Raw genomic sequence first — 5,863 nt, 5'->3', positions numbered from 1 at the left:
AACAGACAAGGATTTCTGATGGGGTCCATTATTTTAACCAGAAAAAAAGATATTTTGTCCTTTTGGTATAAACAATTCTTTACACTGATCATATCACCTCATGAAATGGAACTGATGTGCCCATGATTAGTTCACAAATATTTTTGAGAAATTATTTTAAGTGAAGCCATGCAAAGCATACTTTTTCCATCCCATCAGTATTAGAATATGGGAGTCAGATTTATTTTCAGGTAGTGACCATATAATGTAAAAATTATACGTTTACTTATTTCAAAACGTTTTATTTTTTACGACAATTTAGTACCCAAATTTTCATTTAGACATGACTAGTAAGTTTTGAAAAGAATCTTCCTATTCTGGGGCAATGATGTAGGGGTTCAAAGGCTAAAAGAATCACTGCAAGAACCTGGAGAGAAAACAATAGAAAATTTTGTATTAATAATATCAGAGAACAGTGGAAGACATGAGAACTTAGTGACGTAAAATTCCAAAGTGAATGAGGCCCTTTCTAGCTGAGCTGATGCTCTCCTGACATTTTGTCCTCCTGCCAAATCGGCCAAGTTTACATATGGACACAAGTTCTGTCTTGGCACAGGCAGAGGAGACCTCCTGGGAAGAATGAATCAGGTTGACCCTCAGGGGTTGCACAGGGCAGCCTCTATACATGGCCTGTGTCCTCCGTGGGGTGTTTGCTGAGGTCTGAGTCATCAGACATGCTGGAGGAGATGGGCTAGAAGAACATAAAACTCCCACAGACCCAACGTGTTCTTCCAAATCCCTAAAGCTTCACTGAGCATGCTGAATACATGTCTGAATCATGAACATCGACCTCTATTCCCACCACCCTCCTGCTGATGTAGACCCCACTTGGCCTTCCGCTCAGCATGTTAGTGGTTGTGACATCTCCAGACCCAAACAGTGGTCTCTGCTAGACCTCCTCTAGGGGCAGAATGAGTTTCAGAAGCTCTGCTTGGCTGTTGTGATTTAACTCGGACTGAGTGACGTGACCTCAGGTCTCCTTGCACAGGGACTTCACTAAACCTTTGGTGATTACAGACCTAAAGCCCTACTCACGACATTACTTTACTGTGAGACTCCCAGTGGCACAGGCTCCACCCAGGAAGCCATGAAGCGGTGCCTTCAACTCTGTGGTTTTCACAAGTATCATATTTGGCTTCTTTATGGGTCCACATCAACTGCCAAGCCCACCACCATCCACATCCCCACCTACCATAAGCCAAGACAGTTTAATTGAACAATAACTGACCTCTCCTGTATCCCATCATGACCCCATTCCTGCAGTCTGTCCAATCTTGAATTCTGAACCTTGGGAAATAAAAAAGTTTACATGATCCTTTATTTTCCCAGTGATTCATGGAAAATACTACATCTTTAGTATACTACATCTTTCAGGATTTGTTTTTCATTTTTAAAACCAACTTTTGGAATTTCAAGAACTACCTTTTTCTATCAGTGAGAGGCAATTGTAATTTAAAAAACTCAGTATTAGGATGTTGCATCTCATATAAAATTACAAAAATCTATTTGACATTCAAGACCAAGATGTTACTGATTATCTTCAACCAGATCCCCCTGAGGATAACTAGTGGGGAATGCTGTCTCTACTGTCTTATGGAGTGACAAAGAGTGGTAAATAGAAGAACAAGGAAGTTGAAACAGTAGGAAAATGCCAATTTTAAATATAACCAAATTTTTCTTAAAAATATGGCCGGGTGTGGTAGCTCACTCCTGGAATCCCAGCACTTTGGGAGACCAAGGTGGGCAGATCACTTGAGGTCTGCAGTTCGAGACCAGCCTGGCCAACATGGTGAAACCCTGTCTCTACTAATAATACAAAAATTTGCTGGGCCTGTTGGCAGGCACCTGTAATCCCAGATACGTGGGAGGTGAGGGAGGAGAATAGCTTGAACCCGAGAGGCAGAGGTTGCAGTGAGCCGAAAGCATTGCTCCACTGCACTCCAGCCTGGGCGACAGAGTGACATTCTGTCTCAAAAAAATAAATAAATAAAATAAAATAAATAAAACTGTGTCTATATGTGTATCTATATCTATACTTATATCTATCTCTCTATCTGGTTATCTATCTACATATCTACATATCTATCTATCTATCTATCTATCTATCTATCTATCTATCTATCCCAAATTATTAAACCCTAAGATGTATTCAACATGTTTTTGCCAGAAAAGATCAATTGTCTGGCTGTATTGCTGAGTAAATTTAAGAATTATAATAGGAATAGGAATAAAGTTCATTGAGCTACAGGAGTATGTTGTAACCCAATTCAAGGAAGCTAAGAATAATGAAAAAAACAGGGCCCTAGAACTTCCTCATTACCCTGTAGCTTATGAGAGTCAAGGCTGTGGCAGGTAATAGGAATGTCAATAGGGGTGCCAATCTGGTGTGATGGCTCTTGCCTGTAATCCCAGCAATTTGAGAGGCTGAGTAAGCTGGAGAATTGAGACCAGGATTACAAGAGCAGCTTGGGCAACATGGTGAAATCCCATGTCTACCAAAAAAAAAAATTAATCAGTCTTGGTGGCATGCCACTGTGATCCCAGCTACTCCGTAGGCTGAGGTGGGAGAATCGCTTGCGCTTGAGAATTCTAAGTTGCAATGAGCCATGATCACACCAATGTACTTCATGCTGGGTAACTGAGTGAGACCCTGTCTTGAAAACATAAAGAAATAAATAAACAGGTGGTGCTAGAATGGCCCAGAATCCTCAACAGCAAACACTGCCTGCTGTTCCTGCAGTTTGGGAGGCTGAGGTGGGTAGTTTGAGCTCAGGTGTTTGAGATTAGCCTGGGAAACATGGTGAAACGCCATTGCTACCAAAAGTACCAAAAAATCAGCTGGGCATGGTGGTACATGCCTGCGGTCTCAGCTACTCAAGAGAAAAGGGTAAAAGGATCTCTTGAGCTTGGGAGGCAGAGGCTCTAGTGAGTTGAGATCACAGCACTTCACTCCAGCTTGGGCAACAAAGCAAGACCTTGTCTCAAAAAATAATTAATTAATTAAAAATTTTAAAAATGTTTTTAAAAGTATTGTTTTAGTGATGGGTGAGACAGATGACTCAGTGCAATGAGTTAGAGAATCTGAAACCAGTTCTGCATATATGTGGTCAATGAATTTACAATGAAAGTTCAAATGGTCATGGTCATTTCCTCATATCACTCAGCCTCTCCCTCCATAGTCACTTCTCCTCTCCAAATCGGACCCTCCTGCCTCCCTTTTATAAGGACAATTATGATTACACGGAGCCCACAATATACTCCAAGATAGTCTTCCTATCTCAAGACTTCATCACATTTGCCCAAAGTCACATGGTCAGCAAGTGACATCATCACGTTGCCAAGTTTCTTTTGCATATAAGCTAATGTTAAGGTTCCAGAGGGTAGGACGTGAACATCTTTTTATGGGGGAAAGTGCTTTACTCAGACTACAAAACCCCCTAATTATCTGCCAACTGCCCTTTCCTAAAGAAGAATCCAAGGTCGCATGAATGGGAGGAGAGGACAGGGAGAAGCCAGCAGCTTTATAAAGTGAGAGAGCTGGAGGGATCTGAGTCAGGGCCCTCTGTCTGGTGGTTTCCTGGGCTGGAGGATTCTTCACCTGCTGCTGCTCTAATGTGGACCTCACAGTGTGGAGCTATTTGTTAGGGTCTCCTCTGATGTTGTGACCCAGAAGAAAGGAATTGCTACTTAATCAGAATCTGTGAGAGACTGGTAAAATAAAATTAAATGTTTTTCACATTCTCTGAATTTCTCTACCCATTATAAGAGGAGAAGTAGCAACAATTTGATAACAGACACTTCCACTCATGAGGATTTGCCTATAATCTTAGGTTGGGTTTCTAACGACAAGGATTCCCATGTAAGCACCCTAATGACAAGCTACAGGAAACCCTGAGACTGAAGACAGAAAGTGAGGCAGGGAAGAGATGATGGACAGGGAAAGGTCTTTCAGCAAGCAGCTACCCATGAAGACCACAAGAGCTGAAGCCCACATGGAAACACAGAAGAATGCCTCTGGGCTATTCCACCTGAGAGGTGAGGGATCTGGGCTACTTATACACTTCACGTGTTCTCACTGGTATAGGCTGCTCTAGGCAATGCTCATTTCAGCTCCTGAGGTCTACCGTATGTGCAGGCAGAGCTGCTTCCCCAGCTTCAGAGACAGCAGTGAGGTGCAGACATGACCACGGGGAGTCAGCAGAAGTACAGTGAAGGAAAAAGATTGTGGGTAAAGACAAAGACTGCAACGTTCATGAAGAAAAGATGGGGTTTTTAAATCTGGAACTTGCGCATGTGATAGATCTCTCTGGAATAATTCGCTGCCTGGTCAATTGCAAGCAAATACTTCAGAAGTCAGACAGGTCTTCCAGGCAGAGCATTGGCTTCCCCAAACCTAGGCTTCCCAGAGACCTCTGAGGGCCACATGATTGGCAGTTTTACCTTGTGTTGCAGGTGCACTGTGGATTCTTGGGGAGCTCCAGAGAATCCTTCTATTCTAGTATTTGCATCTTTGACTACCATGCCCCCAAGTCTTTCATAGGCTGTCGTCTAGACTCTCATTCCGTCTATTTAGAAAACAATCCCACTTGAAATCCGAAGAATAGCTTCTTTTTAGATATTAATTGCAACTCACACCATAACTCAGACTCCTCAGGTGTAATCATCTCTCAACAGAATTGCTCTTAACAGATGGGGGCACCAGGAGGAGCAGCTGGGGCAGCCCAGCCTCACACATCTGCTTCCCTGGGTGGTTAATTTTATGACTTGCAACACTATGGGAGGGTAACTGTAATCCTTTGACAGTAATAAGTGGCCAAATCATCAGACTGCAGGCTGCTGATGGTGTGAGTGAAATCTGTCCCAGATCCATTCCAATGAACCCAGATGGGATCCCCTTCTACCATTTGGTGCAGCATAGACCAGGAGCATAGGAGCTTTCCCTGGTTTCTGCTGATACCAGGGTAATTCACTGCTAATGCCCTGATTTGCTTGGCAAGTGATAGTGACAGTGTCTCCTACAGATGCAGACATGGAAGATGGAGACTGGGTCATCTGGATATCACATATGGCACCTGACATTGAAAACATAAAAACAAACATCTGCACAATCAGTCTTGTCATTAGAAGCCCTCCCTGAAGAGCCAGGCTGTACTGATCACATTGGCTAAGTAAATTCCTAGTGTTCTCTCCTCACCTGGGAGCCAGAGCAGCAGAAGCACCAGGAGCTGAGTGGGGGCCCTCATGTCCATGCTGTGTCCTCACTGGGACTGGTTCCTGCACAGAGTGTGACCGGCCTATTAAGAAGTCTTCAGGGGAGGGGGCTGTGCTCTCAGAACATGCAAATCAGCAGGGGATGGGGCAGGCTGGGCACTGCTGCAGGGCCAGCTCATCTCAGTAACTCAGCATGGGAACAATGTCCCCAGGGTGCCAGGTCAAAGCTGGGCAGTACAGATATGTCTGTAAATAACATGTTTCTTTCTGGGGACCATTTTGTAACAAAGCATATTTTTTTGATACTTCTCAAAATTTGAAATACTACTGAGTATCTGAGGAAATAATGGATTCCTTTGGTGTATTGGGATTATTTAGGAGAATATTCTTCTCTGTGGGAAACTCAGTAAAGTTTTAGAGGGCTCCATCATCAGGTATTCGATATACTCTGAAAGGAACAGGGCTACTTTGTGGTATACTTGCAGTATTTCTGTGAAATTGTGTTTTTCTTTTTTCAAAGGGACATTTATCAAGATAATGTTAAATATATTTAAAAGTATTTTAGAGTGACTTTAATCCATTATTATTATCACTGTATGTTCAAGCAATTCCC

The 5,863-nt window shown here is 42.9% G+C and overlaps 1 pseudogene; it reads right to left on the bottom strand.

Annotated features, from left to right (window-relative positions):
* Positions 1-4,811: 4,811 nt before the first annotated feature.
* Positions 4,812-5,292, bottom strand: LOC144333716 (immunoglobulin kappa variable 1-12-like; annotated as a pseudogene).
* Positions 5,293-5,863: the final 571 nt, after the last annotated feature.

This window comes from Macaca mulatta, chromosome 13, assembly GCF_049350105.2.
Source record: "Macaca mulatta isolate MMU2019108-1 chromosome 13, T2T-MMU8v2.0, whole genome shotgun sequence".
Classification (NCBI taxonomy): Eukaryota; Metazoa; Chordata; class Mammalia; order Primates; family Cercopithecidae; genus Macaca; species Macaca mulatta.
The sequence above is the reverse complement of the archived record's forward strand: the minus strand, read 5'-3'. Positions and strand labels throughout refer to the sequence as shown.